General features: G+C 48.0%; 1 protein-coding gene across 1 annotated transcript in view; it reads right to left on the bottom strand.

Annotated features, from left to right (window-relative positions):
• Positions 1-12,256, bottom strand: part of LOC143767189 (uncharacterized) — a 56,276-nt gene extending 44,020 nt beyond the window's left edge. Inside the window, exon 1 of the mRNA XM_077255302.1 lies at positions 12,200-12,256. The gene's annotated coding sequence lies outside the window, so the exon portion shown is untranslated. The remainder of the gene's footprint in view (positions 1-12,199) is intronic.
• Positions 12,257-12,324: the final 68 nt, after the last annotated feature.

The raw sequence follows: 12,324 nt of genomic DNA, 5'->3' as shown, positions 1-12,324 counted from the left end.
GGGGTCGGTTGAGGGCTTATTTTTTGCGTGCCGAGCTGGCGTTTTTAATGATACAATTTCGGTGCAGATACGTTCTTTTGATCGCCCGTTATTGCATTTTAATGCAATGTCGCGGCGACCAAAAAACCGTAATTCTGGCGTTTCAAATTTTTTTCTCGCTACGCCATTTAGCAATCAGGTTAATCCTTTTTTTATATTGATAGATCGGGTGATTCTGAACGCGGCGATACCAAATATGTGTATATTTGATTTTATTTTTATTGTTTTAAGAATGGGGCGAAAGGGGAGTGATTTAAACTGTTATTTTTTTATTCATTTAATATTTTTTTAAACATTTTTTTTTTTACTTTTGCCATGCTTAAATAGCCTTCATGGGAGGCTAGAAGCTGGCATAGCCTGATCGGCTCTGCTACATAGCAGCGATCAGTTTAATGCTTTTTTTTTATTGATAGATCGGGCGATTCTGAATGCGGCGATACCAAATATGTGTAGGTTTGATTTTTTTTTTTTTTTTTATTGATTTATTTTGATTGGTGCGAAACGGGGGTGATTTAAACTTTTATATTTTTTTTATTTTTTTCACATTTTATTTTACTTTTTTTTTTACTTTTGCCATGCTTCAATAGCCTCCATGGGAGGCTAGAAGCTGGTCCAACGCGATCGGCTCTGCTACATAGCAGCGATCATAAGATCGCTGCTATGCAGTAGAAATGCGGGTATGCTGTGAGCGCCGACCACAGGGTGGCGCTCACAGCTGCTGGCGATCAGTAACCATAGAGGTCTCAAGGACCTCTATGGTTATAATGTAGAAGAATCGCTGACCCCCGATCATGTGACGGGGGTCAGCGATGTGCTCATTTCCGGCCGGAAGCGCCGGTTAAATGCCGCTGTCTGCGTTTGACAACGGCATTTAACTAGCTAATAGCGGCGGGTGAATCGCTATTTCACCCGCCACTATTGCTGGCACATGTCAGCTGTTCAAAACAGCTGACATGTCCCTGCTTTGATGCGGGCTCACCGCCGGAGCCTTGCATCAAAGCGCGGTATCTGACCTCGGACGTACTATCCCGTCCGAGGTCAGAAAGAGGTTAAAGATAATTTTCCCTTTAAATGGCAGGAAACAGCATTAAGCTACTTGGGGGTAACCGTCCCGGCAGATCATAATAAACTATATTGTTTAAACTTCCAACCCCTTTTGGATAAGACTTTTAAAGACTTACATCGCTATGATAAGCGGAAGCTCTCATGGTTCGGCCTATTTTATGCGATAAAAATGGATGTATTGCCACGTTTCCTGTTTATTTTCCAGACAGTTCCTCTAATTCCTACTCCTTCTTTCTTTTCCAGAATACAATCAGCCATCTCAAGATTTGTGTGGGGAGGGTGGTAGACCCCGGATCAGCATGGGTACTTTATATAGGCACAAAGGCTCAGGGGGGGTCTTCCAAATTTCAAGTGGTATCACAAAACAGCGCTGTTGACACGCATGCTAGACTGGCAGTATCACAGTTCGGACAAACAATGGGGGGAATAGAACAAGATAGCTCTAAAATTCCACTCTATAACCTCACTGGATCAGCCCTAAAAGTAGAGGACAATTCAGTTCTGAAGCTGACCTCCTTAAAGATACACTTAGAGGATGGGATCTGGAGACCCGCAGAGGCTCTCTCTTCTTTGGCAGTGAACCGCTTACACCTCTCTAATCTGGAGTTTCCCTCGGGGGTGGAGAGGGATCGTTTTCTTGGGTGGGAGAGAAGGGACAATCCTAAATGCTTTCATGTCCTCAAGGGTAAATTTTTGGTGAAGGATCAACAAGTGGAACGCAATTGTGAAGTTGAATGAAATTTATTGGTTATTTTAAATTTTTGTGGAAATTAAAAAACTGAAAAATGGGGAGTGCAATATTATTCGGCCCCTTTACTTTCAGTGCAGCAAAGACACACCAGAAGTTCATTGTGGATCTCTGAATGATCAAATGTTGTCCTAAATGCCTAATGATGATAAATATAATCCACCTGTGTGTAATCAAGTCTCCGTATAAATGCACCTGCTCTGTGATTTGAAGCACAGAGAGCATCATGAAGACCAAGGAACACAACAGGCAGGTCCATGATACTGCTGAGGAGAAGTTTAAAGCCAGATTTGGATACAAAATGATTTCCAAAACTTTAAATATCCCAAGAAGCACTGTGCAAGCGATCATATTGAAATGGAAGGAGTATCATACCACTGCAAATCTACCAAGACCCAGCCGTCTCTCTAAACTTTCATCTCAAACAAGGAGAAGACTGATCAGAGATGCAGCCAAGAGGCCCATGATTACTCTGGATGAACTGCAGAGATCTACAGCTGAGGTGGGACAGTCTGTCCATAGGACAACAATCAGTCGTACACTGCACAAATCTGGCCTTTATGGAAGAGTGTCAAGAAGAAAGCCATTACTGAAAGATATCCATAAAAAGTGTTGTTTAAAGTTTGAAGCAAGCTTCCTCTAAGGCTACGTTCACATTAGCGTTGTGCGACGCAGCGTCGGGCGCCGCTGTGGCGCCGCATGCGTCATGCGCCCCTATATTTATCATGGGGGCGCATGGACATGCGTTGCACTTGCGTTTTGTGACGCATGCGTCACTGCGGCGCACGCGTCAGGGCGCAGAGGACGCAGCAAGTTGCATTTTTTGTGCGTCCAAAATCAAGGAAAAAAAGGACGCATGCGTCACAAAACAATGCGTTTTGCATGCGTTTTGCATGCGTTGTGCGTTGCGTCGCCGATGCGTCGGCGACGCAACACACAACAACGCAAATGTGAACGTAGCCTAAGACACACCAAACGTGGAAGAAGGTGCTCTGGTCAGATGAAACCAAAATCGAACTTTTTGGCAACAATGCCAAACTATATGTTTGGCGTAAAGGCAACACAGCTCATCACCCTGAACACACCATCCCCACTGTCAAACATGGTGGTGGCAGCATCATGGTTTGGGCCTGCTTTTTTTCAGGGACAGGGAAGATGGTTAAAATTGATGGGATGAGTGATGGAGCCAAATACAGGACCATTCTTGAAGAAAACCTGTTGGAGTCTGCAAAAGACCTGAGACTGGGACGGAGATTTGTCTTCCAACAAGACAATGATCCCAAACATAAAGCAAAATCTACAATGGAATGGTTCACAAATAAACATATCCAGGTGTTAGAATGGCCAAGTCAAAGTCCAGACCTCAATCCAATCGAAAATCTGTGGAAAGAGCTGAAAACTGCTGTTCACAAAACTGATAGAGACATACCCCAAGCGACTTGCAGTTGTAATCGCAGCAAAAGGTGGCGCAACAAAGTATTAAGTTAAAGGGGCCGAATAATATTGCACGCCCCACTTTTCAGTTTTTGAATTTCCACAAAAATTTAAAATAACCAATAAATTTTGTTCACCTTCACAACTGTGTTCCACTTGTTGTTGATTCTTCACCAAAAATTTACATTTGGTATCTTTATGGTTGAAGCATGATATGTGGGAAAAGGTTGAAAAGTTCCAGGGGGCCGAATACTTTTGCAAAGCACTGTATCTGTGCTAACAGGTGGTGGAGAAGAACCAACAGAAGAATGATGGTGGTGAAGGACCACAGGTTTAAGGAGAGACACATGGAAAGCGTTGGAGATACGGAGCGAGGCAGGCAACCTCAACATGTAGGCTATGTCATTGATTCAAGCCAAGATCTCAAAGGGACCAATGTAGCGAGGACCCTATTTATAGGAAGGAATCTTAAGATGGATATACTTGGATGAAAGCCAGACCTTATCGCCGGATTGATAAGAAGGAGCATCCAAACGCCTTTTATCAGCATGCTTTTTCATCCTAATGCAAGATCTCTAAAGTGCATCCTTGGTCTCCTCCCAAATCTTAGAGAATTTCAAGGACAGGGAGTCGGCGGCCGGCACACCCGAAACAGGAGAAACTGGAAAAGGCAGGTTGGGATGTTGTCCAGAGACAATGAAGAAAGGGGACTTGGTAAAAGACTCACCGGAGTGATTGTTATAGGCAAACTCGGCCCGAGGGAGGAGGTCAACCCAATTGTCCTGGTGGGCATTAGAAAAACTTCGGAGATACGAGGTCAAGACCTGATTAATCTGCTCCACCTGACTGTTGGACTGGGGATGATAAGCTGAAGAGAAATCTAAGGGTATGTGCACACGTTACGGATTTCCTGCGGATCCGCAGCATTTTTTGCGGTGCCGAAACCCTGCAGATCCACAAGTGATTTACAGTACAATGTAAATCAATGTGAAAAAAAAACCGCTGTGCTGATGGTGCGGAAAATTCCCTGCGGAAACGCTGAGGATTAAAAGAAGTAGCATGTCACTTCTTTTTTGCGGATCTGCAGCGTTTTTGTACCCATTCCATTATAGAAATCCGCAGGGGTAAAAAACGCAGTAAATCCGCAAAAGATCCGCAAAAAAACCACACAAAATCCGCAGAAAAAACGAGACAAATCCGCACCTGCGTTTTCTGCCAAGAGATGCAGAATCCGCACCAGAAATTACTAAGCCTAATCCACAGTGTGTGCACGTAGCCTAAAGTCACGTTCAAAGGTTTACAGAGAGCTCTCCAAAACCGAGAGGTGAATTGGACTCTCCTATCTGACACGATATGTTGCGGGAAACCATGGAATTTGAAGATGTGATGAATAAAAATTCTTGCCAACTCGGGAGCTGAGGGCAAACCAGGCAGCAGGACAAAGTGAGCCATCTTAGAAAACCTATCCACAGCCACAGGATAGTTGTGCAACCCATGGAGCAAGGAAGATCAGTAACAAAGTCCATGGTAACATGCTGCCAGGGAACCGAGGGCACGGGAAAAGGAAGCAGGACCCCAGAGGGTAGTTGTCTCGGAATCTTGTTTCGGGCGCAGGAAGGACAGGAAGCTGAAAATTCTTTGACATCCTGGTGCAAGAATGGCCACCAGTAGTGGCGAGAGATAAGAAAGTACGTCTTCTTAGTTCCAGCATGACCGGCAATTTTAGAAGAGTGTCCCCAGCGCAACACCCTCTCTCTGTCTTTCTCAGAGATGAATGTCTTACTTGGCGGTAAGGTAGCAACCCTCAGGGGTGCCACTAAGATGATTTTGTAGGGATCAATAATGTGAGATGGTTCCTCTTCAAAAATCAACCGACTGGAAGGACCTTGACAGCGCATCAGCTTTAACGTTCTTCTCGCCAGGACGGAAGTGAAGCTCAAAAGCAAAACGGGCAAAGAACAGGGACCACCGAGCTTGCCTAGGGTTGAGTCTTTGGGCCAACTGAATATAAGCTAGATTCTTGTGATCGGTGAAAATTATGGAGTGTACCGCGCCTTCCAGAAGATACCGCCACTCCTCCAATGCTAACTTGATGCCCAGTAGTTCAATGTCACCGATTGAATAATTGCGTTCCGAAGTAGAAAATGCCTTGGAGAAGAATCCGCAAGTGATCAAATGACCGGAAGATGGCCTCTGGGAGAGCACAGCCCCGGCTCCTGTGGAGGAGGCATCCACCTCGAGAATGTATGGTCTATTAGTGTCTGGGTGATGAAGTACCGGCGCTTGTGCGAAGGCTTGCTTCAGAGTCAAAAAGGCGTTCTCGGGCTCTGAAGGCCAAACACTGGGATCAGATCCCTTGCGAATAAGAGACGAGAGGTGCATGGTCAAAGAGGAGAAGTGGGGCACGAACTGCCTGTAATAGTTTACAAAACCGAGGAATCTTTGGATGGCCTTCACCCCGAAGGATCACGGCCAGTTGAGGATGGCGGACACCTTTTCGGGATACATCTTTAAATCGGAATCAGAGATGATGTACCCCAGAAAAGGCAGGGATGTCTGTTCAAGATACATTTTACGTACTTGGCGTAGAGACGGTTCTCTCTCAGACGAAGTAACACTTGACAAAAGTTCTGTCTATGGGTAGGCAGGTCCGGAGAAAAAACGAGAATGTCGTCGAGGTACACCACAACGCAGGAATACAAAAGATCCCAGAAGATGTCATTTATAAACTCTTGAAACACTGCAGAAGCATTGCAGAGACCGAAGGGCATGACCAAATATTCATAGTGCCCATCCCGGGTGTTGAATGCGGTCTTCCACTTGTCTCCAGCACGTATGCGGACCAAATTGTAGGCCCCACAGAGGTCAAGCTTAGTAAAAATTCTAGCTTCTTGCAGGCGATCAAAGAGCTCAGGGATAAGCGGCAGTGGGTATCTGTTCTTGATGGTAATTTCATTGAACCCTCTGTAATCAATGCAATAATGAAGTGAGCCGTCTTTCTTTTTGACAAAGAAGAATCCAGCGCCAGTGGGAGAGGAAGACTTTTGGATAAAGCCTTTGGCCAGATTCTCCTTAATATACTCCGACATTGCTTGCGATTCAACTGGAGAGAGCGGATAGATTCTGCCTCTGGGAGGCGTAGAGCCAGGAATGAGTTCAATCGGGCAATCATATGGTTGATGTGGGGGAAGACTCTTCGCCTCTCTCTTGCAAAAGACATCTGCGAAGGACCAATAAGCGACTGGTAATCCGGCCGGAGCGGAGATGGGACTAGAAATTTTGGCAGGGCGAACTGATAACAGGCATTGATCATGGCAGTGCTGGCTCCAACGAAGAACGTTCCCCGAGTGCCATTCCAGGATAGGTTCATGCGCTCTCAGCAAAGGTAGCCCGAGAAGAATTGCATGGGATAAATTGGGCAAGACGTAGAAAACGATTCTCTCGTGATGCAGAGCCCCTACCTGCAACTCCACCTCTTCCGTAACCCTCATGATGGTCTCTTGTAAAGGCCTATCATCCACAGAAGAAATCAGACGCGGCTCCTTTAGGATCCTGACCGGAATCTGGTGCTTCTTGACCTCCTCCAGATTAATGAAGTTGCCTTCCTTGCCCGAATCCAAATACGTCTGGACAGACATAGTTAAAGCTAGAGAGGAGTCACACACACCCAGGGAGGCCTCTCCTACCTGACCTAGGTGGAGGAGTTTCCCGGCCGAATGGGGCAGGAACGGAGTAAATGCGAAGCACTGCCACAAAAAAAGCCCTTGTGCAACCCTCTCTTTCCGACGCTGATCAGCCATCTTGACCTGATCCACCTGCATAGGTTCAGGCGTGGGAACGGAAGAGGACGCCACAGATTGCGGCTGAGAGATTAATGGAAGAAACCGGGCGATGGAACCTCTACTCCCGGACGGACTCCAGGGAGCGCTCCTGGAAGCGTAGATCAATACGTGTGGCCAAAGAGATCAAATCCTCTAGGGAGGTTGGAGCATCCCGACCCGCCAATTCATCCTTATTTCGACCCGACAACCGATGCCAGAATGCTCCGACCAGTGCCTCATTATTCCACCCCAACTCCGAGGACAGAGTACGAAAATGAATAGCATATTACCCAACTGTAAGGGAGCCTTGGTGGAGATTAAAGAGAGCCTCAGTGGCCCGAGGCTACATGACCAGGCTCGTCATACACTTTGCGAAAGGTCTCTAAAAAGGTAGACAATTGAGAGGTTATGGGATCATCACGTTCCCACAAAGGATTTACCCAGGCCAGAGCCTCGCCCTCCAAATGGGAAACCACAAACGCCACCTTTGCCCGATCGGTGGGATATTGATGCGGCAATAATTCAAAATGTAAGCAGCATTGAATCAAAAAACCCCAACACAGCTTGGGGTCACCATTATACCGGGGTGGTTTACCAAGACGGGGTGGAGGGTGCAGAGAGGGACCAGGGTTACGAGACTGAGCTTGAGCAGAGGCTGCAGCGTCAGACTGAACGGAGAGCAGACGGTCATCCACTGAAGCGATATAGCTTAATATGTGAGTCTGGGTGTCACGCTGCTGAACTAGCTCCTGTTGGAGACTGGCGAGCTGGGAAGCATTCCCAGGGTCAGATGCCTGTAAAGCAGACAACCGAGATTCCATGGACTTCATGAACGACATCATACGCGTCTGATTGTCCTGCAAGTACACCAACTCCTTCTGAGCGGCAGCCGAGGCACCAGTGGGTTTTATGGCCTGATTATTGTGTTACGATTCCTGGAGTGGACCCACTGGATCGCGGTGATGACCATTCCGTTCCCAGGCGAGCTGACCAGGTGGAACCAACCCCTATACAGGGATCGTTAGGGGCAAGCCTAGGAAAAAGATACACCGCGATAGCTTGTGCCAGAGGGGCGGCTCGGGGACAACGAGGAGAATCGGGGTACTCACCGAGGACCAGACGGATGGAGCAGCCACAGACTCAGGACACGGCGGGGTTCACACAGCGGGTACCGGATATAGGACAGAACAGGGCACGCACTGGAAGCGTACAGGGACTGAGCAGAGCATGCACGCACTGGAAGCGTACAGGGACTGAGCAGAGCACACACTGGAAGCGTACAGGGACTGAGCAGAGCACGCATGCACTGGAAGCGTACAGGGTCTGAGCAGAGAACGCAAGCACTGGAAGCATACAGGGACTGGGCAGGGCACGCATTCACTGGAAGCATACAGTGACCTGACGTACTGGAGCCTAAGTGGACCTGGTGGGAGCACGGAGGGAGACAATAATAATCAGGCGCTTCCTCTAGCAGGAAGCGACCTGATATACCCGGAGGCCACTGCCCAGGCAGTACAGCGCTTCCGGGTCAGTGAAACCCGGCATCATAAAGAAGCCAGGAGTGCGTGCAACCGAGACCTAAGCGGCCTAGCGCTCATGATCGGGGAACAGGATCCCCAGCGCGGCCGAGGACCCGGAAGAGGAGAAGGAGGAACGCGGCGTGGGACCCGGGAAGCTAGGTGAGTATCACAGTGTGCTGTAATACACAGTATGATGATCCTACAGTTGGTGGTCTATTAGCCCTTCTATACACTGTATGATGCCCCCACAGCTCCTCAAATAGTATGTTGTCCCCATAACCGTTCTATAAACAATATGATTTTCCCATGTAGAGTATGATGGCCCTACAGTCTGCCCACACATTATGATGTTGGCCCACAGCTTCCCTTCATTGTATGATGTCTCCACGCAGGCCCCAACACAGTATGATGTCCTCACAGCCCCCACACAATATGATGCCCCAAATGCACCCCAAAGAGTATGATGTTCCCATAGCCCCAAACACAGTATGATGGAACCCACAGCTCCTACACACATTGTATGATGTCCACAGAGCTCCCACACACAGTATGCTGTCTCTACTTGCAGTATGAGCGACCTACAATACCCCCTCACTGTATAATGTCCCCACACAGCAGTATGTCCCCACAGCTCCTCTATATAGTCTGATAGCCCTACAGCCCATCAGTCTGTATGATACCTCAAGTGAAACACAGAGTATCATATCCCGACACAGTATGATCTCACCACATAGTGCGATGTCCCCACGTAGCATTATGTTCTCACACTGTATGATATTCCCACACAGCTCTCCCACACAGAATGATGTCTCCACATAACTCCTCCAAACAGCATAATGTCCCCACACAGTCTTCTGAGACTCTGACAGACCATGTTGTGGAAGATACTGGAATCTCTAGTCCATTAACTTTCATGGTTTTGGACTGAACAGGAACAGCCAAAAGACTTTGGATGTGGCCCACGGCCTGTACTTTACCCAGGTCTGCTCCAGTGCATTTTATCACAAATGGTCTAATAAAGGTCTACTGTTAGGACCGAAACATCAATGATACGCTGTCTATGAAATTCCTGAACCCTTTCCCAACATTGGATGTACCGGCACAAGACTTTTCCCCATTGCAGAACTCTTGTCAATAGGATTGCAGCCAGTCACAAAGCTGCAGAGCCCAGTGATTGGCTGCAGCACTACTGAGGTGAAGTTTCTGCTGTAGCCTGTATACCAGACCAGCAATGGAGACCCAGCACTGGACTTGGGGAGGCTAATTAAGAGATCATTTTGTTGTTTTTAACATGGCTATGTTGAAGTAATAAAAAATAAAAAAACATGTTTGAAAGGGGAGCACCCTTTTGAATAAAATGATATTGCAATATGGATACTGACAATATACTGTTATAGTGGTTACGTTGCAGCTGTCAATGTTCTGAGTCTCTGTGCCTGTCACTACTTTAGGTGACACTGGCCATGTGGCTGTCACTGCTGTTGGTGACACTGGTGATGTGGCTGTCACTGTCGTAGATAACACTGGCCATGTGCCTGTCACTGCTGTAGGTGACACTGGCCATGTGGCTGTCACTGCTGTTGGTGATACTGGCAATATGGCTGTCACTGCTGTTGGTGACACTAGCCATGTGGCTGTCACTGCTGTTGGTGATACTGGCAATATGGCTGTCACTGCTGTTGGTGACATTAACAATGTGGCTGTCACTGCTGTAGGTGACTCTGGCCATGTGCCTGTTACTGATTTAGGAGACACTGGCAATCTGGCTGTCATTGATTTAGTTGACACTGGCAATGTGGCTGTCACTGCTGTTGGTGACAGTGGCAATGTGGCTGTTACTGATTAAGGTGACACTGGCCATGTGGCTGTCACTGCTGTTGGTGACGCTGGTGATGTGGCTGTCACTGTCGTAGGTAACACTGGCCATGTGCCTGTCACTGCTGTAGGTGACACTGGCAATATGGCTGTTGGTGACACTGGCAATATGGCTGTCACTGCTATTGGTGACACTGGCAATGTGGCTGGCACAGCTGTAGGTGACACTGGCAATGTTTCTGTCATTGCTGTTGGTGACACTGGCAATGAGGCTGTCACTGCTGTATGTGACACTGGCAATGTGGCTGTCACTGCTGTAGGTGACACTGACAATATGGCTGTTACTGCTGTTGGTGACACTGGCAATATGGCTGTCACTGCTGTAGGTGACACTGGCAATGTGGCTGTCACTGCTGTAGGTGACACAGCTGTAGGTGACACTGGCAATGTTTCTGTCACTGCTGTAGGTGACACTGGCAATGTGGCTGTCACTCCTGTAGGTGACACAGCTGTAGGTGACACTGGCAATGTTTCTGTCACTGCTGTAGGTGACACTGGCAATGTGGCTGTCACTGCTGTAGGTGACACTGACAATATGGCTGTCCCTGCTGTAGGTAACACTGGCAATGTGGCTGTCACTGCTGTTGGTGACACTGGCAATGTGGCTGTCACTGCTGTAGGTGACACTGGCAATGTGGCTGTCACTGCTGTAGGTGACACTGACAATATGGCTGTTACTGCTGTTGGTGACACTGGCAATATGGCTGTCACTGCTGTAGGTGACACTGGCAATGTGGCTGTTACTGCTGTAGGTGACAGCTGTAGGTGACACTGGCAATGTTTCTGTCACTGCTGTAGGTGACACTGGCAATGTGGCTGTCACTGCTGTAGGTGACACTGACAATATGGCTGTTACTGCTGTTGGTGACACTGGCAATGTGGCTGTCACTGCTGTAGGTGACACAGCTGTAGGTGACACTGGCAATGTTTCTGTCACTGCTGTAGGTGACACTGGCAATGTGGCTGTCACTGCTGTAGGTGACACTGACAATGTGGCTGTCACTGCTGTTGGTGACACTGGCAATGAGGCTGTCCCTGCTGTAGGTGACACTGACAATATGGCTGTCACTGCTGTTGGTGACACTGGCAATATGGCTGTCACTGCTGTAGGTGACACCGACAATATGGCTGTCCGTGCTGTAGGTAACACTGGCAATGTGGCTGTCGCTGCTGTAGGTGACACTGGCAATATGGCTGTCACTGCTGTAGGTGACACTGACAATGTGGCTGTCCCTGCTGTAGGTAAAACTGGCAATGTGGCTGTCTCTGCTGTAGGTGACACTGGCAATGTGGCTGTCGCTGCTGTTGGCGACACTGGCAATGTGGCTGTCGCTGCTGTTGGCGACACTGGCAATGTGGCTGTCGCTGCTGTTGGCGACACTGACAATGTGGCTGTCGCTGCTGTTGGCGACACTGACAATGTGGCTGTCGCTGCTGTTGGCGACACTGGCAATGTGGCTGTCGCTGCTGTTGGCGACACTGACAATGTGGCTGTCATTGCTGTAGGTGATGGCAAGATGGGTGCATTAGGGCTGACACTGTGACAGACTAGCAATGCTATAGGAGGCTGTGATAGGAGGCAGTGGGCCTGTGACTGTTATGGCTGTCAGTCATATTTCCTGTTATGGGGCACCTGTTTTCTAGAATCGGTTCCATCATACTGAAGTATAGTCAGAATAAAGAAAATGGACAGTGACCTATTCAAAGATGGCCGCCGACAACTCACGCTTCCTAGATACCACAGGGCAACAAGCTTGCGCATGCTGAAAAGACAATTTTCGGTCGCATGTCTCGGTATGACCTAGCATAAGCTTATGAATAA

This window comes from Ranitomeya variabilis, chromosome 4 (genome assembly GCF_051348905.1).
Source record: "Ranitomeya variabilis isolate aRanVar5 chromosome 4, aRanVar5.hap1, whole genome shotgun sequence".
Lineage (NCBI taxonomy): Eukaryota > Metazoa > Chordata > Amphibia > Anura > Dendrobatidae > Ranitomeya > Ranitomeya variabilis.
This window is presented reverse-complemented; position numbering and strand designations above follow the sequence as displayed.